This window comes from Sceloporus undulatus, chromosome 1, assembly GCF_019175285.1.
Source record: "Sceloporus undulatus isolate JIND9_A2432 ecotype Alabama chromosome 1, SceUnd_v1.1, whole genome shotgun sequence".
In the NCBI taxonomy this organism is placed as follows: Eukaryota; Metazoa; Chordata; class Lepidosauria; order Squamata; family Phrynosomatidae; genus Sceloporus; species Sceloporus undulatus.
In genome coordinates, this window is record NC_056522.1 from 204033197 (window position 1) to 204059878 (window position 26682).

Genomic DNA, 26682 nt, shown 5'->3' on the forward strand with positions numbered 1-26682 from the left:
GTCTTTATATGTCAATGTGAATGGCCACCCTGCAGAAGAAAAAGCCCCAGCAGAGAGCAGCAGATCAGATCTGAGCTGCCGAAAAGAAATCTCATCTGATAAACACCCTGAGTCAGGACCCTTTGGCTGCACTTCAGTGTGCTCTCTCTCAGGGACGTGGACGTAGCCAAGGGATGGGGGGAGGCGGGAGGATGTTTCGGGGAGGGGGAGGTTGGTTCTTGGGGTCTTGGAACCCCCTTCCATAGGAAAATGAATTGATATCCTGGTGTGTGCTGTTGACACCGCCGCACCCACCGCACCCAAGCCCCATTATAATGGTGGCACTTAGACTGGACCCCCCTTCCTAAAAATCCTAGTTTACGTCCATGCCTCTCTCCAGGCTGTTCACATACTGATGTGAACTGGATGGGCGCAACCATGACTAGCCCAGCCAACCTATGGCCCAATATCTTCCTGAAGCTTCTGAAGAGCCACCCTGAGGCAGGTAGACAAGCTAGTGACTTTGGGTTTTTCTCTCTCTTACTTACCTCTCTGAACTGCATTGGACTGTTGAGAAAACGATGGGACATCTATAATCTTCTCATTCAAGGTGCTGTGCAGAAGAGAAACAAAAAGGAGGTGGGATTTCCCATTCTGGGAAAACTGAACCATTGTAGAATTTACTGTGCCTTGCAGAAATAATCCATTTGGGGACACTTTTAATGCCCTGGATCAAACCACTACGGATTGGGAAAAACTGTAAGTTTTGTGAGATTATTGTGACACATCTGCCCTGCCAGACATAATCCAGTCGTTTGACCCTACTTCATTGCCACATCTGAGCGCTATGGAATTCTGGGAATTATAGCTTGTTGGGGTCACCAGAGCTGTCTGGACACAGAATGCTAAGGGTCTCCAATGCTACAATCCCATAACTGTGTAGCATTGAGCCATGGCAGTTAACTGTCATATCACTGTTTTATTCCTGCAGTGTGCTATTTATGTGGCATCATTTTCAACTGGCTTGATTCTGAGAGTTGCATTGCTTAAGTGAAATAGTACTAAATCCATTCAATTTTTTTGGACTGGCCAAGTAATTGAATGTACGTGTATATTCTTGACTCAAAGTCGACCTCTATATAGTTGAGGGCAGGTTTTGGGGCCACGAGATTATGGGTTTTGATACGATTAGTCAAGGAAAACCTAGGAGATGCAACAAACGGATTGAAGGATTAAGCAAAGGAAACACTAGTGCAACGGGCATCATTAAAAACCCAACAGGCCCATAATGCTTGGGGCTCTGTGCATTCCCCGTGAGCGTTATGGGCCCCCAACTGGAAACCATGAACCCCCTCCGGAGTGTGCTCTCGATGTCCCAATGCGACCTGTGAAAAACCAGAGCATAGTAGAGACAAAAGGACCTCAGACTCTTGCTTCTAGAGATCTGAAAGCACAATTTCTGGAGACAACTCTGTAAAACTGGGATAGATGGGAAAGCCCAATGCATTAACTGATGGATCTCCTAGACCCCAAGCCCTAGGGGCAGGCGGACACAAGGGAAGGAAAAGCCTTTTCAGTTCCCAGATGCTAAGGGCACCCCCACTAAAATGAAGAGAACATTAGAGCATTGGTTTAGCCCAAGTCCTCAAAGAAGCAGTCAACATCCAAGAATTTTAAAGGCATCCAATCAAGGAACGAAATGCCCCCCCCCCTTTCCCGGGGTAAAAAACCCCACATAAATTATACTGCTGTGAATGTGGTCAGGTTGGCATTAAGGAATTTCATTCTGGTCTGTTGTATAAAATTTCTAAAAAGAAACTTCTGCATTTGGCCTTGTTAGTTTGAAGGGTGCCCAAGACGTTCAGTTGAACATTTCCAATCTTTCGCCACAGGAAAGGAATATTTGACCTAATTAAAAGCTGCATTTAGCCGTCAAGATATGTTTGGCAATGGAAAGTGAAAGTTAAAAATATATATCCTGTATATTGGTGGTACCTTCTAGCTTATTACATATGCCAATATGTGTATCTTAAAACATCCACCTTGGAGGTTTATCCAGCGTATAGTCTCACTAATTATATTCCAGGTTTCACTAGGCGGGGAGAGTAGCTGAAGGTGGAGTCAGGTGCTCCAACCTTATTTGATGGCGCATGTTTGAAGAGCTCCTGATTGCCTCTGCCTCCCACAGGTTTTGGAAAGCTGATTAGGTTCACTGTCTCCCCTGCTGTAACTGTGGACAGACCATTTCATTATTTTCTCTCCCCGTGATCAGAAAAAGGACTATATCCCCACTGCCGCAATGTTTGAGTCTCTAGATTGTCAGGAGTGGCAACCAAACTTCTAGCTCCTCACCCGAGACCATCTCTGCGTATGTTTTCATAGGTTCCATTTGTGCTTCTTATTGCACAAGGGTCATCCTCTTCAAGATTCATCACTCCTCTTTCCTTGGTCGATTTATTTTTACTTTCATTGCTGCATATTTATTCAATGATTTCACCGTCTTACAAGAATTCCATTTCATATTTCTCCTAAAATTCATGATCTTTTCCTCACAGAGGTGATGTCAACAGGAAATTGAATTATCTTCAAACATTTGCGCATACTGGGGGAAACCCAGCAGGGCCCTTTAGCCAGTTCATGGGCTTCTGGCAAAATCGATACTTATGGGGCAGGCCTCCGTGTGAGAATGTTGCTTCAAAACCAGTGCTTTCCTTCAAAATTTGCTTCTGAAAGTCATCCATACAGCCTCCAACCATTTCAAGATCCAGGATAAGTATAAACCTCCCCCGCAATAATCTTCGGCTAGAATCACTTTGTTTAAGGATCCTGTCTTCATCTCTTTTCCATCAGCTTCTTCCCATGTTGATTTTCCATCTCATTAAAGGGTTTTTGTCTTTGTTTTAAAGTAGTCCGCCCCCCTTTCCCCCTTAATATATCAGAGGCCTCCATGATTTGCTAGCCTGTTCTGTTGTGCGTGTGAGTTTTTGGCGAGACCTAACCTTATGTGATCAAGGTTGTAAGCAAAAGACTACCATTTTGTTTTAAATTAGAAGCTTGCTTGGCTACAATACAGATCTCTTTTTTACAGCTTTGGTAGACAGCCTGGTTTGAAATAGAGAGAGCTTGCGCCTGTTACCGATGCAAACTAAAGCTGCTTTGGGTCTCTTTGGAGGTATGTTGTTTAAATGATGATGGGGTCCCAAGAGTCTGGAGGTGTGCGCCAAAGCCACACTTCCTACGCCACTGGAGTGCCGCTTTGGTGCAGCTTCTGGATCTTAGGATGCATGCATCATTTAAATTAGCATACCTCCAAAGCGCCCGAGGCAGCTTATTTGGGCAGTTTGTAACAGGCCATAGTTTGGTTCCTTGTGAGGTGCAAATCTTATAGACAAAATACATAAAGCATTCCTTTTGAGTTAAAAACTGTACTTGGTAGGTGCTTAGAGTTAGAACCCACTTACATCTCAGTTCTTCTTATGTGACTGCATCAGCTCCAGCGTCCCTTTTCCTCTCTCTCCCTGAGAAGGCATAACCAGCAAACTGTGACGAGAGACGGGGCCCAGGCAGACTTTCTAAAACACATGCAAAAAGGATTGAGTGTGTTCCAAACCCCCCAGGATAGCTTGCTGAACTACAAAACCTTTTTTACACCCAAGTTGTAAGAAAAGAAAAATAAAAACTCCGTGTTGGTTAGTTTTATTTGCTTGTCATCTTATTTCTGGGGACTCTGAGGGAGAGAACCGCCTCTCTGCTCTGTTGATACATCTTGATGCATGTTGGTTTTTCTTACACTGTTATAATCCATGCTTCCTGAAAACAGCAGTAAGACCATGCTTCTTTTTTTTTTTGATGTTTCTGGGTAACGATACGGGGTTTGTTGAGGAAAAAGGACTCCCTCATCTTCCTCTGCTTTCTGACTTTCATGTTTTGTTATATGCGCCTCACCTTAGCCCGAGTGCAGTATATCTGAGTAGGTTTCGCGTTCTGTTGAAGCGGGTAGGGAGATTCATTCCATCTCTCTCGTTCTTCTACTGTGGCTAAGGTTAATTCATTTTCGTTAGTCATATATTGTTTACCTTTTGTTAGCTGTGATCGTGTAATTCAGCTACATGCTCTGGCCTCTTGACTTGGTTTTTTTTCTTTGTCTCCATTAGGAGGGGGGTGAGTGTTTCAGTTGGGGCTTTTACAGTCCTTTCAAATGGCTTTGCTTTAGCTTAAAGACAAGCACCCTTCAAGTGCTAATTACCTCCCACAAACTAGTTCAAAGAGTTTTCTCTCACACACCTTTCGAGTTCAGGTGGCTGAAAATGAATTAAGTTTTTGCTTGCTATATGCTTTGTGATCTTTCCCAGGCCTGCTCGCACTCTCAAAAATGTCAGGAGTTCTCTTTCATCCCCATCCAAAAGGTGTGGACTGGAAAAAAAATGTATAGTGCTCTTTGGGTCCGTCTCTGGGCTGCCGAGTTAGTGACGTGAAGGATTAAAGAAGGTTCTCTTTCAAAGGCTAAGGAGGATGTTCCTCTGCTGGTCATCGCGCTGCTCCAGGCTCCTGGGCAGATCCAACAACAGAGAAGCAAAATTGGCTTCGGTAGGGACCCTTGTGCCGTTTTCATTTTGAATAGGGAAAGTTGGTTAATTCTTGGGGACGCTTTCCGACGTTACCTTTACCCTTTGAGTTTGAATATATATATAAAATCTTCTTTCTTCTTGGCTTTACTTCGTGAACGCAGATTCAGGACGGACTCATCCGGGCTTCTACAAGCGCACTGATACGTTGGATGTATCCTTCCAAGGCCTGTCCTGTGCAATGGATTTCTTCTGGTGGGCGAGCGCCAGCGAGCAAGAACTGGCCTCCCCCTTTAAACAGCGGTTCCACTGCTGAGGCTTGATGGCCGGTTTGCAGCGATGGTCCATATATTAAATAAAAGGACTTGGTTTTCTTCTCCTTTTTTTTGATTGGGTTTTTTCTTCTCAAGAAAATGATGTGTGTGTGTGTGTGTGCGTTTACTAATGGTAGCTAGTTTACTAACTCTGTTTTTATTCATTGTATGTTTCTCTGATCCTTATACTCAGGTCTACTGACATTTTTCTCCTTGCATGAGTTTCAGTTCCTCTTTAACAGCTCTGTCCAAAATTTTCCACAGGCCCATGGCACAGATTGGGAAAGGCGGTCTCTTTCAGTAACGTCAAGGGGGGCAAGTATGACATGCTGTCTCTTTCCCATCTTCCCCCATGCAAGAAAAATAATTGAACATCTATGTTTCTTTTTTCCACCCTTTACACTATCTTTGTTCCTCTTTTTTCTAAGAACCTTCTGAGAAGGTAAGATCAGTTTGCTTCAAGAATGCAGGCCGCGGCGGAGCCGCACTACAAGATGCCCGCAATGTGGAGCTGCACAAGCTATACAGAAGAAGACATCTGGCTTTTTCTATTGTCATGGTGATGTCCTCCAGAGATATCTCCAAACGACTCAGTGTCCTTCCTTAAAGTGCTTCATCCAGATGGTGCTTTGAAAAACTATGAATCCCGATTTGTTCCTGGGTCGATGCATCTTTGCATAATGCGCTAGTTTTCTTGCTTCCCTCCACAGGTGACAGTGGGTCTGGTTCACGAACCATCTGAGATGCTTGCATTCCAAAAGACCAAGCACATAGGGTTGCCAGCTTATGGGACACTGTTCATGCTCCCTGGCGAAGTATGAACACAGCTTTAACTTTCTGGTTCCCTCGCAACGTTTTGGCTCTCTTACCCAGGGACACTAAGCTTACCATCTCAGCAGACTTTGGCCCATTCCCAGAACTGCTTATGCAGCCTGCAAGGCATACGTGGTATCTCAATTCCCGGTTCCTGGCTGCAAAACCTTTGTTCCTGCACCTTAACATTTGTTGTTGCTTGTAGTTTCATAGACCTTGGATTATTGCATCCAGAGTGCATAAACCCTGATCTCAGTAGATGCTGGTGTGTGCTTAACCACTGGTGTACGCACCATACAAACAACCGCGGCGCACCAAGACCACTTCCAGAAACTTTTGTTTGTCCATCCGGAACAAAGTCAGAGAACTCTTCACCACACTTTTCTCCGATCTGGCTCACACTTGATGGCCATTGTTCGTATTACACCATTCCTCCACCACCAACCACACACACACTGACCCGGGACATTGGTTCCTACATAAAATAAAGATTGCTTGGCCATGGTCCATACACAAAATTTCGTGACATTGGTTCCTGACATGAGAAATTTGGCCGTTTTGCTTCTTTCTCTGGCTATTGATGCCAGTCTGCTTGAACTCTGATTATACTATCCAAGCTGGCATCAATAAACTAGCTTAAAATTCAAGCGCTTTGCGTCAGTTCCCTTGGTAACAACTGCGGGATTTGTTCCAGAATGGGTACTTGTAAGGAGCCCAATATTGGTGTGTTGGCTAATTAAATATTCCCCATTGAGCAGACTCCTTACAGACTCCTAGATCCCTTTCACATGTTGTCTCCTCAAGCCAGGTGCCCCATCCTATATCTCTGCATTTCATGATACGAAAAATCATGGAAATGTACTGTAGAGATAGGCAACAACCACCCCACCCCCCCATCTTGGTTACAATAGCTCTTTGCCATGACTTCAAAATCAAGAGGCCAGAACTTACCCAAATATCTGGATTGTGGAAGCCATCCGCGAAACAGAAGGCAGATGTTTCCCTTCTCTTCCCCCCAAGTAGCCATTGCTGTGGGAAAGGGGGGTCATTAGACCCTTTCCCTCTTACATTCACAGTCCCATGTAACAACTTGTAGCCTGTATAGTCAGCTATACTCTCTACTGCATCCAGTTTCAAACCAAACAGAGTTTGAAAAATATTCCCCAAAAAAGGGTATATCCCAAAAGCAACCAGTGTTTTGTCATTTTATATAAAGGATGTTATTAACGGCAGCAAGTTGGGAGTCACAAAGAGGAGCACAGCAACCTGTTGGGCTACTTAAACTGCTCTGCTTCTGTTTTTAGCTGCCAGCAGGCAGAGAGCTGCTTTTGTGGGATATTTTGCATCCTCAAGGTCCCAAAATGATGTCCCATGCGAGAAATTAGGCAGCTGCTTTTAGACAGCAGGATGTTAGCTGTCGCAAAAAGGGAGGCAAAGTACTAAGTATTTGTTATGTCATTATGGCTATTTGATGCAAGGGCTGGGAGGATATGTTTAAGCCAGAAAATCAGTTGGCAACGGGATCTTGAAGCATCTTTGAGACTACGGAAAGAAATGGTTGCACGAGCTTCTAGACTTGAGCATTTAAAATGTCGGCTCAGATCTACAATAACTCATGCTACCTTCTTTCTTTCAATTATCCCAAAGGTGCAACAAGATCATTTCCATAGAGATGGGTCAGACGTGCTTGTTGGAACACTGCAAACTCAAAAGCCAACGTAAACCCATCTGGCTTTGGGGGCATTACCTATCTTGGAACTGTGTATCCTCCTTCAGGCCAGCATAATGGTTTTTGGCCTCTCAGGTTTTGGCAATTGCTAGACCCGCAAGGCCATATCAGTTCTCCAAACAGCTGGGCATGTATTTAGGAAAAACTAGTGTTTGAGCGTTGGACTATGACCATGGAGACTAGAGTTAAACTCCCAGCTCAGCCATTGTAGTAAAGCTTGCTTGGATGACCACACGCTCTCAGCTTCAAGGTAATGGCCACTGTGTTGTTTTTATTTTGGTTATGGATCTATTATGAAAGCCTCCTGTCTTGGTGTAGTCGTTTGTGTGTTGGGCTACACTTAGGGACAGGTTTCGATTCCCAGTCAGCCATTGGGAACCCCCTGGGTGACCTTGGGCAGTCACACTCTCTCAGCCTAGATTACCTTGTTGACTGGTCAAAGAGTACTCCGTCGAAGGACCACTTTGCGAAACGGGTCACTCAATCGGCGCTTAGCTGCGTATTCTGAAGCTGTTACCCTGACGTTTAAGATGGTGGCTGCTGGGTTTCTGTTTAAAACTCAAAGGGAAAGCAAAATAAAACAAAAAACACTAAATCGTACTGTACATTCATGGGTTCTAGTTCTGTTTTTGTAATGAAGGGACATTTTGGACTTTCCTCCCGGTCAGGAGGTTGAAATGTAGGACAATGTCATGGATGCGAAGATGAGGACTACCTTCTCAGTACTCTTGGGCACTTTGAATTTTACCAAAGAACAATTTCCTTACATGGGACACTTTTACAGGCTGCCTTCAGGGTTTCCTTGTGTTTCTTGGAGGCCTGAAAATAGGTTAAATAAAAGTTGATAGAAATGTAAACAGTCCCGTTGCATCTACAAACCGGCCAAGAACCCATCTTACATTCATCCCTCAGTACCTTCAAGATACCAGCTTCATTTTCTGCTGACAGCAGAAAAAACAAGAGGCCAGAAAATGAAATCAGCAACCCTCAGAGATATGGGAAAAGCTCCTTTTTGGCTGGACCCACAGCCACTTAACCAGAAAATATCAATTTACCTGTGTTGCTTCTCTACATTTGATTGTGTTTTAATTGTATTGTCTGAATCTGGATCAAGGTCTGTCAAAGGGAAGAAAATGAAAAAATTGGATTACTCTTCTATCACTCTTCTATTCTCTCCAGTCCATCTGCTTTCTGCCCAGGCTTCAGAGGGCGAGAGAACACTGACTTCATCAAACTTCCTCACTACCATTCCCTTCTCTTTTGTTTCATGTCTTTTTAGACTGTAAACCCGTGGCCTTAAAACCCAACGGGCCACCAAACAGCAACTTCTTAGGTAATGTTATATTAGAAATAGGTGTGTTATGAGAAATGCCCTCACCTCTGAGGTCAAGAGGGAACAAAGCCGTCTGAAGGGCTGGCTTCAGGAGGGACAAGATACATTTGTCTTCTTACCACACTGCGTAGGAGATGTGTCTGTTTGTTGGGAGTGCTGGAATGTCCTTCTGTCTCTCCGGGGTCAGTTGTCATATGAGGCCTTTGAAACGGAGGGTAGTTCAGGTCTGTGCTTCACCTGGACAATGTAAGACAATCAGGATCATTCCTGCCTTCTCGGACACCATGTAGCGAAGTGAACTGTGTCCTTACTGGAATAGGTGAGAGAATCTCCATTGGAAAGACGGCCTTCCCTCAGATCTGCCCTTGGCCTTTGGAGGCTGAAACGAGGGGAGAACGAGACCTTCAAACAAAGTCTAGTTAGTCCACAAATCTAAAAATCCTGGGTAATATCAGGTAACAGAAGACACCAAGTCCGAAGACCCTCCTTCACCTCTGGTGAGTTTTGGGTAGAACATAAAACCTCCACCCAGACAAATGGTTACCATTTCCAAGATAACTTGGAAAGGAAATCTCAAAGCCCTCTAGACACCTATGGGCGGAATTTCTGTTTCCCAAAGGAATTGGCTACCAGGAAATGATCATTGGCATTCAAAGGTTGCAAAAGCCCCATCCTCCTGGTAAACTTTATCACATACATTTTGGCTAGCAGGCACATTGTCTTTGCTCCTTTGATTTTCATTTTCTTCTTGCTTTCTCTGCATCTCTCCTTATTTTGCATTCTGGTCTTCAAGGGTTCGCTAATCAAAACAACGGAAAGAATGCAAACCGGGACACTTTCCACTGGGGCATATAAATAGGGCCCTGGCTGCAGTCCATCTCTTCATTATCCAAGTGTCTCAAAGGGGGGAAAGAACCTGGACAAGGTAAGGTACCGTCGCATGACATCAGGATCATTCTGCCCTTCTCAGGACACACTGTCGCGGGTGCAAACTTGTGTCCTTACTGGATAGCTGAGAGAAATTCTCCCCTTGGACAGATTGCCTCCTCGTATCCTGCCTTTTGGACTCCTGGGAGGCTGCAACGAGGGGAGAACGAGACCTTCAACAAAATGGTCTGTTAGTCCACCAAATATCAAATCCTGTGTCTAATCTCCGTAACGCAGTACAACCAAACGCCCGAAGACCCCTCTTCACTCTGGGTGAGTTTCATGGGTAAGAACATAAACTACCCAGACAAATGGCGTTACCATTCCCACCGATAAACTTGGAAAGGAATCTCAAAGCCCTCTAGAATGGGCAGCATTTCTTGTCCCAACGAATTGGCTACAGAAATGATCATGGGAATAAGGTGCAAAGCCCCATCATCTGTAACTTATCAAATACCATTGGCTAGCCGCACCTTGTCTTTGCTCTTTTGGCTTTTCATTTTCTTCTTGCTTTCTCTGCATCTCCTAATTTGCATCCTGGTCTTCAAGGGTCCGTATCAAAAACAAAAGAAAAAGAATGAACCGGACCACACTTCCAATGGGGCAAGAATAGGGCCCTGCCTGCAAGTCCACTCTCATTATCCAAGGTCTCTAAGGTGGGCAGGAACCTGGACCAGGTAAGGTACAGTAGCATGAAATCAGGATCATTCATGCCTTCTCAGGACACGCTGTAGCGGGTGCAACACTTGTGTCCTTACTGAACGCTGAGCGAATCTCATTGGACAGCTGCCTCTCAGTATCCTGCCCCTTGGGACTTCTGGGAGTCTGAAACGAGGGGAGAAAGAGACCTTCAACACAATGTCTCGTAGGCCACAATATTACCATCATGGTATCTCAGTAACAGAAGACACCCAAGTCCGAAGACCCCTCCTCCCCTCGGTGAGTTATGGGCTAGAACATAAAACTCCACCCCAGACACAGGGTTTACATTCCCAAGATAACTTGGGAAAGGAATCTCAAAGCCCTCTAGACATGGGGCGAATTTCTTGTTTCCCAAAGAAGAATTGGCTACAGAAAATGATCCAATGGCATAAAGGTTGCAAAGCCCATCCTCCTGTAATTATCACATACATTTGGCTAGCAGCACATGTTTTGCTCTTTGGATTTTATTTTCTTCTTGCTTCTCTGCTCTCCTAAATTTTGCATCCTGGTCTCAAGGGTCCGCTATCCAACAAGAAGAAAAAGAAGGAAACCGGGCCACTCTTCCACTGGGGCACGGGAAATAGGGCCTGGCCTGCAAGTCATCTCTATTATCCCAGGTCTCTCAGGGGTGCAGGAACCTAGAAAGGTAGTATAAAGGTTACAGTAGCATGAAATCAGGATCCTTTCATGCCTTCTCAGGACACGCTGTATGTATTTGTTCGCGGGTGCAAATTGTGTCCTTACTGGAAATAGCTGCGCGAATCTCCCTTGGACAGATGCCTTCATCCGTATCTGCCTGGACTTCTGGAGTCTGAAACGAGGGGGAAAAGAAAGAGACTCAACAAAAAATGTCTAGTTCGTCCACAAATCATAAAAATCATGGTAATCCCGTCACAGAGACACAAGTCCGAAGACCCCCTCCTCACCTCTGGGTGTAGTTTATGGCGTCGAACATAAATCCCCCGACAAACTGGGTACCATTCCACGATACACTTGGGAAAAGGAATCTCAAAGCCCTCTAGAACATGGGCAGGAATTTCTTCTTGTTCCCAAAGAAGTGTACCAGAAATATTCATGGGCATAAAAGGTTGCAAAGGCCCCCATCTGCGTTAACTTATCACCTACATTTGGCTCGCAGCACATTGTCGTTGCTCTTTTGGATTTTCATTTTTCTTCTTTGCTTCTCTGGCAGTCCTAAATTTGGCATCCTGGTCTTTCAAGGGTTTCCGCTATCAAACCCAAAGAAAAAGAATGAACCGGACATCTTCACTGGGGCCAAGAAATAGGGCCTGCCGCAGTCATCTCTTTCATTTATCCAAGGGTCTCTTAAGGGGGGAAGGAACCTGGACAGGTAAGGTACATAGCATGAAATCAGGATCATCATGCCTTTCTCAGGGACACGCTGTTGTAGCAGGTTGCAACACTTTGTTTGTCCTTACTGGAATAGCATGAGCGGAATCTTCCATGGACAGATGCCTTCCTCAGTATCTGCCCACTTGGACTTCTGGGAGTCTGAAACGAGGGAGAAAGAGACCTTCAACAACAATGTCTAGTTAGTCCCACAAATATAAAATTCATTGGTAAATCTCAGTACCCAGAAGGACACCAAGTCCGAGACCCCTCCTCACCTCTGGGTGATTTTATGGGTAGAACATAAAAACTACCCAGACAAATGGTGTACCATTCCCAAGATAACATTGTTAGGAAAGGAATCTCAAAGCCCTCTAGACATGGGCAGAAATTTTCTTGTTCCCCAAAGAAATTGGATACCAGAAATGAATCATGGGCATATAAAGGTTGCAAAAGCCCATCATCCTGGTAACTTATCACATACATTGGCTAGCATCAATTGTCTTTGCTCTTTTGGATTTTCATTTCTTCTTCTTCTCTGCATCTCCTAATTTGCATCCTGGTCTTCACGGGTCGCTATCCAACCAAAAGGAAGAATGGAAAACCGGCCACTTTCCACTGGGGCAGAAATCGGGCCCTGCCTGCAGTCCATCCTCTCCATTATCCAGGTCTCTACGGGGGGAAGAGGAACCTGGACAAGGTAGGTACAGTAGGCATGAAATCGGATATTCATGCCTTCTCAGGACACGCTGTATCGGGTGCCAAACTTGGTCCTTATGGAATAAGTGAGAGAATCTCCATGGACAGATGCCTCCTCAGTATCCTGCCCTTGGACTTCTGTGAGTCTGCAACGAGGGGAGGAAAATAAAGAGACCTTCAACAAATGTCTAGTTTAGTCCACAAATATAAAATCATGGTTTTAATCTCAGTAACAGAAGACACCAAGTCCCTAAGACCCCTCCTCACCTTGGGTGAGTTTATGGGTTAGAACATTAAACCACCCAGACAAATGGGTTCCATTCCCACGATAACTGGGAAAGGAATCTCAAAGCCCTCTAGACATGGGCAGAATTTCTTGTCCCACAGGAATTGGCTACCCGAATGCACATGGGCATAAAGGTTGCACAGCCCTCCTCCTGGTTAAATTATCACATAACATTGGCTGCCGCACCTTGTTTTGCTTCTTTTGTGATTTTCATTTTCTTCTTGCTTCTCTGCATCTCTAATTTGCATTTTCTGGTCTTCAAGGTCCGCTATCAAAACAAAAGAAAAAGAATGAAACCGGAACTCTTCCACTGGGGCATTTGAAATAGGGCCTGCCTGCAGTCCATCTGTCATGGTTCACCGGCCTTTACAGGGGGGAAGGAACCAACCAAACCCCGTCTTTGGGTCATCATGTTTTCTTTTGCTTACCGTGGAAGGGAAGGGAAGATCCTCTGGTGGGAAATGTCTGAGAGGTGTCTGCTTTGTGCCCAGCGTGGGTTTCTTCGTGGCTTTTGGAGGCTGTAATGACACAATAGGTTGAGACTTTCAGATTGACCATCCCTGTGTCCACAAAATCCCTACTGCCTGGCCCTGATCTTCTCCAAGTCTGCTGCAGATGAGGACTCTCCCCTACTTCAAGGATTAGGTACAAGGTTCCTGCAGACCACTGAGAGCAACCAACCTGCCTTTTCTCGCTAACAGAGAGTTAAGGGGGCCAAGGCCTGTCCTCCTTAGGTCTCCTGTCCCCCAATCTACAATCTACAAGGCCGTGTTAGCCTTGAGACTCTGAGACTCACTGAAAGAAAGAAATGGCTAGCAGGCGCTTTTGGAGATGTCAGTCTCATTCCTCAGATGGCATTTCGGTGGAAGTGGAAGCCAGGGACGACATCTATATGCCATGGTTAGTCAATACAAAATTACAAATCCTTTGTGTATGGAAATGAATTGCCAGGTTAGTCCACAAAATACATGGAAAACCTGGTATTTGTGCATGAGATGGCAGCTCCAGTTTTGCACATGAGAGTAGCTTGGTAGGGAAAAGAGATGACTGTAGGGCACCCTATGAGGATCTGGTTTTGACTTCCTGAGCAAGTCACACTTTCTCAGCCAGAAACTGAGCCAAAGAAACTAAAGAAAAAGAGGAAGGAAGGAAGGAAAGAAATGGGGTCTTAAGTTAGAGAAGATCCCACATCTTCATTCTCTTCTTTGGCGATTGAGGCACAGGACAACCATAACGCAATTTTCACTCTCTTGCCCTTCTTCTTTGATCCCTGAGAAGGATAGAGTTAAACACAAGAGCTAGAGAAAGGGATGACCAGATTGGTCCCAGTGGGCACCCCCACACCAGCCTTCTTGGCCCTGCCTGCCCGTCCATCTGTATGGTGTTCAAGGGCCTTAACGGGGGGAAGGAACCCACCAAACCCAGTTTTGCGGTCATCAAGTTTCTCTTTGCTTACGTGTGGAAGTGGGAAGATCCTCTTGGGAAATGTCTGAGCGGTGTCTGCTTGTGCCTCAGAGTGGGTTATTCGTGGCTTTTTGGAAGGCGTAATGACCACCAATAGTGCGAACTTCAGATGACCCTCCCTGTGTCCACAAATGCCCTACTGCCTGACTGAGTCTTCTCCAAAGTCTGCTTGCAGATGAGCTCTCCCTTACTTTCAAGGAGTAGGTACAAGGTTCCTGCAGGACCACTGAGCAACACGCCTTTCTCGCTAACATGAGAGGTAAGGGGCAAAGGGGGGGGGGGCCTGTCCCTCCTTAGGTCTCCTGTCCCACAATCTACAATCCTACCGCCGTTGTAGCCTGCGGACTCTGCGACTCACTGAAAGAAAGACTGGGCAGCAGGAGCTTTTGAGATGTCAGGTTACTTCCTCAGAGCTGGGTGGATGGGAAGCCAGGGACCAGACAATTCTATATGCCATTGGTAGTCACTACAAATACAAATCCTGTGTATGGAAAGATAGTGGCGGTTAGTCCACAAATACATTGGCAACTGGTATTTGTGCATGGAGATGGAATCTCCAGTTTGCAATGAGAGTAGCTGTGGTAAGGGAAGAGATTGCAATGTAGGGGCACCCTATGAGGATCTGGGTTTTGACTCTGAGAAGTCACACTTTCTCAGCCCCAGGAAATGAGCAAAGAAAATAAAGAACCGAGGACGGGAAGGAAGGAAAGAAAATGGGGTCTTACGTTAGAGAAGATCCCACTATCTTTCATTCTCTTCTTTGTCGATTGAGCACCGGAACAAAGCCATTTTTCACTCTCTTGTCCATCTTCTTGGACTCCCTGAGAAGGATAGTTTAAACAAGATCTAGAGAAAGGATGAACAGATTGGTCCCAGTGGGCACCACACAAAGCCTTGGCCCTGCCTGCAGTCAAATCTGTCATGGTTCAAAATGGCCTTTAAGGGGGAAGGAACCACCAAACCCAGCTTTGGGTCATCAAGTTTTCTCTTTGCTTACGTGGAAGGTTGACGATCCTCTGGTGGAAATGTTTTCTGAGGGTCTTGCTTTGTGCCCAGAGTGGGTTCTTCGTGGCCTTTTGGAGGCTTGTTTGTAATGACCACAATAGGTGAGACTTTCAGATGGACCATCCTGTGTCCACAAATGCCCTACTGCCTGGCCCTGAGTCTTCTCCAAAGTCTGCTTGCAGATGAGACTCTCCCTCCTTTCCAAGGGTAGGTACACGGTTCCTGCAGGACACTGATCACCACCTGCCTTTCTCGCTACCAGAGAGGTAAGGGAAAGGCCTGTCCCTCCTTCGGGTTCTCCTTGTCCACAATCTACAATCTACAGCCGTGTAGCTGAGACTCTGAGACTCACAGAAAGAAAGAAATGGGCAGCAGGCGCTTTTGGAAGATGTCAGTCTACTCCTCAGATGCATTGGTGGAGTGGAAGCCAGGGGGACAGACCTCTATATTCCATTGTTATGTCCATACAAATTACAACTCCTTTGTGTATGGAAATTTGAAGTGGCGGTTAGTCCCCAATACATTGCGAAACTGGTATTTGTGCATGGAGGATGCGCTCCAGTTTTTGCAATGAGAGTAGCCTGTGGTAAGGGGGACGAGATGAATGTAGGGGCACCCTATGAGGATTCTGGTTTTGACCTTCCTGAGCAAGTCCCCACTTCTCAGCCCAGGAAAATGAGCAAAGAAAATAAAGTACAGAGGAAGGGAAGGAAGGAAAGGAAATGGGGTCTTACGTCAGAGAAATCCCACATTCTTTCCTTCTCTTCTTTGGCGATTGATAGAGGCACAGGAAAATAACGCATTTTCACTCTCTGGCCTTCTTCTTGACTCCTGAGAAGGGATAGAGTTTAAACAAGGCTAGAGAAAGGATGACCAGATTGGTCCCAGTGGGCACCACACAAAGCCTTGGCCCTGCCTTCAGTCCATCTGTCATGGTTCAAGGCCTTAACAGGGGGGAAGGAACCACCCAAACCCAGTCTTTTGGAGTCATTCAAGTTTCTCTTTGCTACCGTGGAAGTGGGGACGATCCTCTGGTGGAAATGTCTGAGAGGTGTCTGCTTGTGCCCAGAGTGGGTTCTCGTGGCTTTTGGAGGCTGTAATGGACACATCGGTGGGGACTTTCAGATGACCATCCCTGTTGTCCACAAATGCCCTACTGCCTGGCCCTGAGTCTTCGCCAAGTCTGCTTGCAGCTGAGGACTCTCCTACTTTAAGGAGTAGTACAATGTTCTGCAGGACCACTGAGGCAACACCTGCCTTCTCGCCTAACAGAGAGGTAAGGGGCAAGGCCTGTCCTCTTAGGTCTCCTGTTCCCACAAATCTACACTCTACAGCCGTGTAGCCTGAGACTCTGAGACTCCCTGAAAGAAAGAATAATGGGCAGCAGGAGCTTTTGGAGATGTCAGTCTTACCTTCCTCAGATGCATTTGGTGGAGTGGAAGCCACGGGCCAGGGACATCTATATGCCATTGGTATGTCAATACAACTTACAAATCCTTTGTGTCTGGAAATGAAGTGGCCGGTTTAGTCACAATACATTTGGAAAACTGGTATTGTGCATGGAGATGGCAGCTCCAGTTTTGCAATGAGAGTAGCTGTGTTAAGGGGAAGAGAGAATGTAGGGGAACCCTATGAGATTCTGGTTTGACTCCCTGGCAAGTACCCTTTCTCAGCCCCAGAAATGAGCAAAGAAAATAAAGACAGAGGAGGGAAGGAAGGGGAAAGAAATATGGGGTGGTCTTAGTCGGCGAAGCCGATCCACATCTTCTTCTCTTCTTTGGCGCTAGAGGCACAGGAACATAACGGCCATTTTTCACTCCTTGCCCTTCTTTTGACTCCTGAGCAGGATCGGAGTTAAACAAGCGCTAGAGAAAGGATGGTACCGATTGGTTCCCCGTGGGCACCCACACCCAAGCCTTTGGCCTGCCTGCAGTCCATCTGATCATGGTTCAAGGCCTTTAAAGGGGGGGAAGGAGGAACCACCAAACCCCGTCTTTGGGTATCAAGTTCTCTTTGCTTCCCGTGGACAGTGGGAAGATCATCTGGTGAACTGTCGAGAGGTGTTCTCTGCTTTGTGCCCAGAGTGGGTTCTTCGTGGTGCTTTTGGAGGCTGTAATGACCACCATAGGTGAGGACTTTTCAGGATGACCATCCCTGTTGTCCACAAATGCCCTACTGCCGGCCCTGAGTCTTCTCCAGTCTGATGCAGATGAGCCTCTCCCTACTTTCAAGGAGTAGGTACACGGTCCTGCAGGACCACTGAGCAACACCTGCCTTCTCGACTAACAGAGATGTAAGGGGCACGGCCTGTCCCTCCTTAGGTTCCCTGTCCACAATCTACATCTACGCCGTGTAGCTGAGACTTGAGGACTCATGGAAGCAAGAAAATGGCAGCAGGAAGCTTTTGGAGATGTCAGTCTACTGCCTCAGATGCATTTGGTGGAGGGAAGCCCGGGACAGACCATCTTTTATGCTTGGTATGTCAATACAATACAAATCTTTGTGTATGGACATGCCGGGCGTGCAGGTTCGTCCACAACAATTGGAAACTGGTATTTGTGCATGGAGGATGGCAGCTCCAGTTTTTGCAATGAGCAGTAGCCTGTGGTACGGGGAAGAGATGATGAATGTAGGGGCACCCTATTTGGGATCTGGTTTTGACCCTGAGCACGTCACACTTTCTCAGCCCCGACAACTGAGCAAAGAAATAAAGAACAGAGGAAGGGAAAGGAAGGAAAGGAATGGGGGTCTTACGTCGGAGAAGATCCACATCTTCATCTCTTCTTTGGCGATAGAGGCACGGAAAATAACGCAATTTTTTTTTTAAACCCCCCCCTTCTCTTGCCTTCTTCTTGATCCCTGAGAAGGATAGAGTTTAGATTTTAAACAAGAGCTAGCGAAAGGATGACCAGATTGTCCCAGTGGGACACAACACAAAGCCTGGCCCTGCCTGCAGTCAATATGCATGGTTCAAGGCCTTCAAGGGGGGAAGGAACCACCAAACCCAGTCTTGGGTCATCAAGTTTCCTTTGCTTACCGTGGAAGTGGGGAAGATCCTCTCGGTGGAAATGTCTGAGACGTGGTGTCATGCTTTGTTGCACAGAGGGGTTTTCGTGGCTTTTGGAGGCTGTAATGACCAAATAGGTGAGACTTTCAGATTGACAATCCCTGTGTCCCAAATGCCCCTACTGCCTGGCCCTGAGTCTCTCCAAGTCTGCTTGCAGATGAGGGACTATCCCTACTTTCAAGGAGTAGTTACACTGTCCTGCAGGACCACTGAGCAACACTGCCTTTCTCGCTAACGAGAGGTTAAGGGGCACAAGGCCTGTCCTCCTTAGGAGTCTCGTCCAACAATCTACAATCTACAGCGTGTAAGCCTGAGACTCTGAGACTCACTGAAAAGAAAGAAAATGGGCAGCAGGAGCTTTTGGAGATGTCAGTCTATTCTCAGATGTGCCTTTTGGTGGAGTGGAGCCAGGGACAGCCATCTTATGCCATTGGATGTCACTACAAATTACAAATCTTTTGTGTATGGAAATGACGTGGCAGGTTAGTCCACAAATTACATTGGAAAACTGTTATTTGTGCAGGCGAGGCAGCTCAGTTTTGCAATGAGAGTCGCCTGTGGTAAGGGGAAGAAGAGATGAATGTAGGGGCACTATGAGTCTGGTTTGACCCTGAGCAAGGTCACACTTTCTCGCCCCAGAATGGCAAGAAATAAGACCCAGAGGAAGGGACGGGAAGGAAAGAAATGGGTGTCTTACGTCGGAGGAGATCCCACATCTCATTCTCTTCTTTTGGAGATAGAGGCACAGGAAAATAACGCAATTTTTCACTCTCTTGCCCTTCTTATTGAATCCACTGAGAGGATCGAGTAAACAGAGTAGAGAGAGAAAGGATGACCTCCTCATACGGCATGTTCCAGACCCTTCACTATTTTTGTGACCCTCCTCGAACATGTTCCAGCTTCTCCGCATCCTTTTTGAATTGTTGGGCCCAGAATTGGACACAGGTTCTTCCAGGTGAGGCCTGGCCTCAATGATAACTTCTTGCCATCTTGGCTACACTGAAGGGTTTGCCACCAAAGCTGCCGCTCTAGCAGCTTTGGTTGTGGCTTCCAGGTTCTTCGGATGCATGCATCATTTAAAACAGCATACCTCAAACTGACCTGACGCAGCTTTAGTTTGGCCTGTCTGTTCTGTATTAATCCAATCCGGAACAATCAAAGCCGCAAATGTGGAGGGTCAACCGTTAAATGGATTGTAATTCTATCCGCTACAAGCATCCATAGTCAGGGAACACTCGACACTCATTTGTCTCGTCCATATTTTCCTTTTTCCCGTTTATATAATTTTATGATTCTGTAAGTTGCCCTGTTTCACAATGTCACCTTCCAGTTTCATTTGGTTATTTGAATATTGAGGGAACTTATGAATATATCATGTATAAGTCTAGACATTGTAGTCAGAAACAGACCCCAAAAACCTGCGTTCAGTTTATCCATGCGGTCAATGTACTTTAAGTCCTATTTTAAAAAAGGGAACCCGTGCACATAGAAACCATTATGGCTGTGGTTTTTGTATGCCCTTTGGCCATTTTTGTGTTCCTTTGCTTAATCCTTCACATCTGTTGTGCCTGCCCCTATGTTTTATTCCGACTTCTCATATCAAACCCCAAATCTTGGGCCCCCACAAACCTGCCCTCGATTTATACATGAGGTTTTCAAATTATAGTCAAGAATATACACTACATTCTTTACTGGCCAGCCAAAAAGAATTAAATGGATTGTTACTAATTGCATCTTAAGCATTGCCACTCCTCAGAATTCAGAGCCATTATGAAAAATGATGCCACATAAATAACACACGCGTAATAATCCAATTTGATATGACAATTTAACTTCCATGGCTCACTGCTACGCAGTAGTTATGAGGATTTTGTAGCATTTGTGAAAAACACGTTATGGCGGGTTACAAAACCCATTAAAGTATGTATTCACTACGTACTAGGGTTAGGAAGGCTGATGCTGAAAACTACATTTCCAGGGAATCCCCTAGCCTTGCCGCCAGGGCAGATTATTTCCTGCAGCGGCACATCTTCCTGGCCCTTTACATGACCTGCGAGCGGAGAAGGGAGGATGTTGTCCATGGTCCCAGTGGTCACTGTCCAAAAAGCCAACACATTCACCACCACCCCTCCTCCTGCGCCCCCAAGGCCCGGCCAATGCTGCCACTTAATTTGCACAGCCTTCTACTGAAGGACAGTCATGCTTCTAGGCCCAAAGGCCCCTCAATGCCTTTCCTGGCGAGGCCAATGGCAGTACTTGTGGCTCCACTGACATCAGGCATTTGGTTCGGTTGCAACAGTGTGAAAAAAACAATGGGCCCTAGGAAATTCAGCTGTCAGAGAGCAGCGACAGCAAAGATCTAAGGGCCTGAGCAAGCCAGGGCCTAAATAAAGCTGCTTTGGGCCACTTTTGGACCAGGCAAGCTGTTTCAATGACCCAACCGTCTAAGAGGCCATAGTTACTAACACCCAAAAGCCACCTTAAAACAGGGTAGTTTCTTGTGCCAACCAAAATGCACAATTCTACATGTTGCAAACGATTATGACTCCACTGGCTTCTCCTTCATCAGGGCAAAAGAATTAGAAAACCCATTACAGGAGAAAGAAAGAAAAAAGGTAACTTCTTGGGGCTGAGACACCCCTACAGGGGGATGGAACTGAAAAGAAAAAATTGGGCCAGCATGAGCTTTCGTGCTTCAGCCCTACTTTCCTAAACAATCTGATGCTGCGGAAGTAGACTGAAGTCTCCAAAAGCTCAGGCTGCAACTTCTTTCTTTCCTTGAGTCTCAAAGGTACTTACACGATCTTCTTTACCTTCTGACTCTACTGCCAAAGGCTAATAATCTTTGAATTTCTCCAAACATTACTCTGTTCTTCCAAATGGGTTTGTGTTGACTTTATCTAGGTTAATCCCATTCCCCCTACACTCCACAGCTTCTCGTGCAACATATGTGAGTGGATGGAGGGATTGCATGCATTTCAAACCTAATTTTGGCTTTGTTGGATTTGGGGGTTTTAGCGCTCCAAAGACAGGACCCAAGAGCTATTGGATGCAAGCTAGGCTACGGAAAAGAGATTCCACCTTCCAACATTAGGCCCGACTGTTAAGGGCGTTTTCGACAGTTGAAACCCATTTCCCTTGGAGATTTTGGTGGAGTCTCTTCCTTGGAGTTTAAACAGAGGCAGGATGGCTTCCATTAATACAGGCTAAGATTGGATTTTTCCTCTCTACTGCAGCACACCTTGCTGGCTCATGTTCAAATTCTGATCAGTAATAAACCCCACGGTTTCATTTAACATGTAAGTACTGTGAAGGCAAGTACTTCCCCATCTTATACTGGCATTTGGTTCTTGTACTGCACTATTGACCCAGCAGCAGTATACAGTCGTTAATTTCCGGAGGGTTTTTTTTTTGTCACACTCACAATGTATTACAGATTGGTATCCCTAATCTGGAAATCTGAAACCTCAAAAACAAACTCGTTTTGAACACCGACCATGACGTTCTGAGGCTTCAATTTTGAAGATATGTTGTATTTGGGATGTTGGATACTCGGGACACCTGTACTGTATTTGTGGACTGGAGCAAATACACAGTGGAGAGAGACATGAAGATCTCTGAAATGGCTGACATGTGGATTAACCAAGCACTACATGTGGATTCCTGCCATTTCACAGATCTTAGTCTTCTCCAGCAGTCTCTTGCCAGCCTCAAAAATACAGTATAGGTATGTAATATGTTACATGATCCCCATAAATAAATAAATAAATATCCCAACTCTGAAATGTTTTTAGTCTCAAGTTTTTCATATAAGCGATATTCAGCCTGTTCCAAAACCTGTACTACCTGCTACTGCTCACAGTATTCATGGGTACTGAACACAGGCTCAGTTAATATGGTCGACCAAAGCCACACTCCATTCCTGCACTGGGTGCAGTTTGGTGCAGCTTCGGATTCTAGGTGCATGCATCATTTAACAGCCACCTCCAAAGTACCCGAAGCAGCTTTATTTTTGCAGTCTGTAACACGCCAATTTAATTGTTACATTATAATACTGAATCTTCTTAAAATCTTTTTTTTAGAAGTAGAAATGCCTCGAGGTTTTTAATGAAACGACTGCCCTGTCTGTGATAGGAACACATAAATCTTTAGTGTAACATCATACTACCTACTGGCGTAATCAAGTTCTTCTCTTGAATTCTTGAGTGTCTGTTGCTGTTCTACACTACTGCAGTGTCAGTAGTGCAAATTGGATGTAAGCGGTTCAGTCAATGATACAGCAAAGTGGAACTGTAACCCGCACTGCCCACATAGTATCCATATCCACAGAGTTCTGGTGGCGTAGACACTGGCTGAACCTCAGCGGTATTAGAACCTAACCCAACAAACAAAAGAACTGAGATTTTTGTGATATGTTTTTTTCTGCCACAGTGGATGAAGGATAACCCTTGGATAGGTTACTTCTTCATTCAAGATAGGCAGGAGTTTTGCTACATTATACTGTTTACAATGGTAATATTCTATATGTGATAAATATTTAAAAGCCTGTTAAAGAATGTAGAGAAAAAAGTTCATTCCTAATGAAAGTGTAACATCCTAATGCCCACATGATGTAATGTAATCAATATATGATACCTTACATACAAACAATGTAATGTCATGAAGCTTAACACTCAGGCATTGATATGTCTGTGTTTCTTCTCAGGGATGGTATATGGTTATTTATTCTCAAAGCCAAATAGTAAATAGCCAAAAAGATTATCAAAGAACCCAAATAAATATCCTGAGATTCCAATACTTAAGAATGCTTAAATGGAATCTTAACTCCGCCATCTGGTTCAGCCACCCATCAAACTGGGCCTTTAGGTGGCCAAAAACTGATGATGGAACCCTAAAGAAGACCCAGATTAAAATGGCAAAGATTTTCATTCCTCCGTTTTAAGAGAGGGCGGGAGGGAACCACGCTGTATCATACAGTAAAATAAATGTTGGCCAGGGCCCTTAATTTTGTGGAAGTTTCATGTGGGATGTCAGTGAACTCTAAATGGTCTCACAGAAGTGTGTGATGTATTGGAAATAAAAAAAATATTTGGGCATAACAATTACAAAAAACAAAACAAAACTTGCAACTTTTTGAAAATAACTATTAAAAAACATTTTTATAAAATTTGAAAAAACTGAAATCTCTAAAAGTATCTCTGCTGGGAAGAATATCCACAATAAAGATGATGATCTACGTAAGATGATGTTTTTATTTCAGAATATCCCTATTATTTATATGAATGATAAAACATTTGTAGGATGGACAAAATTATTTCTAAGTTTATATGGAAGGCGCAGAAACCTTGGATAAGACGGGAAACGGACAGGCTGTTTACCTGTAACTTGGTCTTCGAGTGGTCATCTGTGATTCACACAAATGGGTTATTCTGCACCTGCGCAGGCATATTCAGAACTTTCTAGAGCTGTTAGAAGCGTTTTGGAGGTAGCACCACCCACTCTTCAATTGCTCCTGCTCTCTTCCCATCCAAACCCTCAGTTCAAATGGATGCACAACGCAGCAACCTAGGATTAAGGAGAAGCAGGCACGACAAGAGGGGAGGATAGTGGGTTTGTGTGGAATTCACAGATGACCATCGAAGAACCCCGTTTCAGTGTAGCAACCTGTCGTTCCTCTTCATGCTCTCTGTGAATCACTCCATGGGGTTAGACTAGCAAGCTGTTAGTCACAAGAGGAGGGAGTGTCTGTCACACAAAAAAGGTGCATTGCTCCCAAACAGAAACGACAATGTAAATCTGAGCCAAAGTAGGCTTAATAATGACGTCTTGATCATAATAAGATGACTCTAAGTCAGCAGAAAATCCAATACGACAGAAATGTAGTGGAAATAGCCACCCTCCAGGGAAAGAGCCTTCACAGTGGCAAAACACAGGCATGCCTATTAGCTCTTATGTTGAACAGACCATTAGTAAGCTTCAATGGCAGGGACACTTTGTAGTACTGGCCATCTCTACTCTGTAGATGAGTCAAAGAGAGAATAACTCTGGGAATAGCATTCAGCAATATCAAGACAGAAAAAAGTATTGTAATAGCAATAGCAGTAGCATTTACACTTCTATGCTGCTTAGTAGTGAACTAAGAGCATGTAAATGGATTGCCAAGTATAGTCTAGGTTGGGAAAGAAACCTCTGACCTAGAACGCAAAGGGCATAGATTTGCTGGCAATGGCAATCTCCCACAGAAAGCTATCAACAAGTAGGTGACATGGAAAGCAGAAGAAGCATCAACTGCAAGCAGTTATAGACTAATAGAAAAATACTGAAAAAGGAGGTTTGGTAAAAAAAAAAAAGCCTCTTGATCCAATAGAAAAAATGCTCTAGGCAGCTTCTTCCTGCTTGTGCATCGTTGGCGCGGCAACCACCAGCCGCACCATCCAGTTCCTGTGGCCCCAGTCCAGCGCTTCCAGGGGCGGCACAGAGCCGTCCCTTACAGGCTGTCTGTACGTCCCCAAGCCCTCAAATACGTCAATAAGTGATCTAAAATGTAGGATGGGGCAGTGGCATTATAAAATCACTCAAGCATGAGATTTGTGCATCAACAACAGATCCTACGAACTAAAGTACTCCAAGGACTAACAGGCTGTGCAGGCCACCCCCTAAGAGGCGGCCTGCAGCCGCCTCCAGCTGCACTGGTTCTGGGGTGCAGCACCCATACATCGCCGTCCCAATTCTGGCCTTCCATGGTGCAAAAAGGAGCTGCAAAAGTGGCTCTTTTTGCACTCTGGTAAGGCACAACAGCCACTGCACCGTGGCTTTAAGACGCTCCTGTGGCGCGGTGGTGCCATGTGGACGCAGCGCCTGAGAGCGCTGTGCCACGTGCCGTGTGGTCTGCACAGCCCTAAGTATCCTTTTAGCATAGAGTGTGAAGTAGACAAATCTGAGCCCAGCAATGAGATAACTGGGCACCACCAGCAAAGAAACAAGAAAGAATGTGTGTCCATATCACAAAGCAAGTAGATGAAAGCTGGATAGTTCCATCCGTCCAGAGAGAGCCTAGAAGGCATAAAGGGAGAGAACTCCTGTAACTATTTCTGACGTGTATTGGTATATTGGAGAGGAGGAAAAGTAACTGTTTACTTCCAGGAGAGGACTGTAATGAAGATCACATTTGCGGAAAAGAATGCAAAGGGAGCAATTGGAATGCTAGGGGGTTTACTGTAGCGGCGCTACTGGACTACTGAGCAAGGGTGATGTTCAGAAGTGACAGGTCCCCCTCTTGGAAAGGAACCCAGCACAGCTCAGGAAGAATGCAGAATGCACATATTATCAGGGCGTAGTGTATTATCAGGAGTAGGTGATAACAACGCCACCTCACCAGAATGACCCCTTGAGACAAGAAGTCCAAGGGAACCAGGGTACAATGATAACACGTACGGAGAGATGTGACAGTATGCTTGTTCCGAGACATCAAAACATTAACCTGGATTGGACAGATCTTCAAATGGAGATTCAAACCTGAGGAGCTTTCGAATCTTATGTACATCCAGGGTTGTTTCAATCCTTGGCATTGACAAGCACCTCTCAAGTAGTAAGGTGTTAATTCACATATGGTACTGTGGTAGTACAATGCGCTCATGCCATACGCGAGCAACTATACACAGCTTTCTCTTCATATGTGGAAAACCACCAACAATAACAACGGTGAGTGTGCCCGTGGCTCGTGTGCCATGCTGCCGCCGCATGCACAACCCCATTTTTCCTATGGGGCCCGAGATACTGGATATTCCCTTATGCGGGGGATCCAGAATTGATCCCCCATGTAAGGGGAGGGCCCACTGTATATGGGGCGAAAGTTGCCAAACTGCCCTATGTAAGGAATAGCTGGAAATTCCTTCCATTGCCTACACAGAGAGTGAGGGAAGCCCTAAGGGTGGAGTACTGAGGGGTCACCAGCTGGCATTCCAGGTGGTAAATAGAAAAGAATTGAATAAGCTGTCTTCTTGCAATGAGGTCCCCAACTTATAGGGGCCCTCATTAAGGAGCATAAGACTGCATTGACATTGGGGTCAGTATAGGAGATGGGCTCATCTCAGTTAGAGACCAATCAGTTGCATCCCTCTGATCTTGAAGAAGGTGAATGGTACCAACAAGAACCGCTGGTAAGGGGTACGTGTGAAATGGCCATCAGTTGATGCAAAATGTATCAAATGACTAGCCCTCGTATCGAAGGGACAATCAGTCATGATATTCAGTATGGAACAAGTAGATGGTCACAACCAACAAGCTTGATAAGGGGATCAGGTAGAGGGATGAGAAGGCCCTAGGACTCATGTGCTTCACACGTCTATGGAGCGAGTAGAGACCTCCTTGTTATATATATGGTCTCTGTAGGAGGGGCTAACTATGAAATAGAAAAATCTCAATTTATTAATAAAACATGAGAATTCTT

General features: G+C 45.3%; 1 protein-coding gene across 1 annotated transcript in view; it reads right to left on the reverse strand.

Annotated features, from left to right (window-relative positions):
- LOC121932411 (RNA-binding protein 45-like) overlaps positions 1-26682 on the reverse strand; it is a 72826-nt gene that overhangs the window by 31269 nt on the left and 14875 nt on the right. The gene's annotated exons all lie outside the window — the stretch shown is intronic.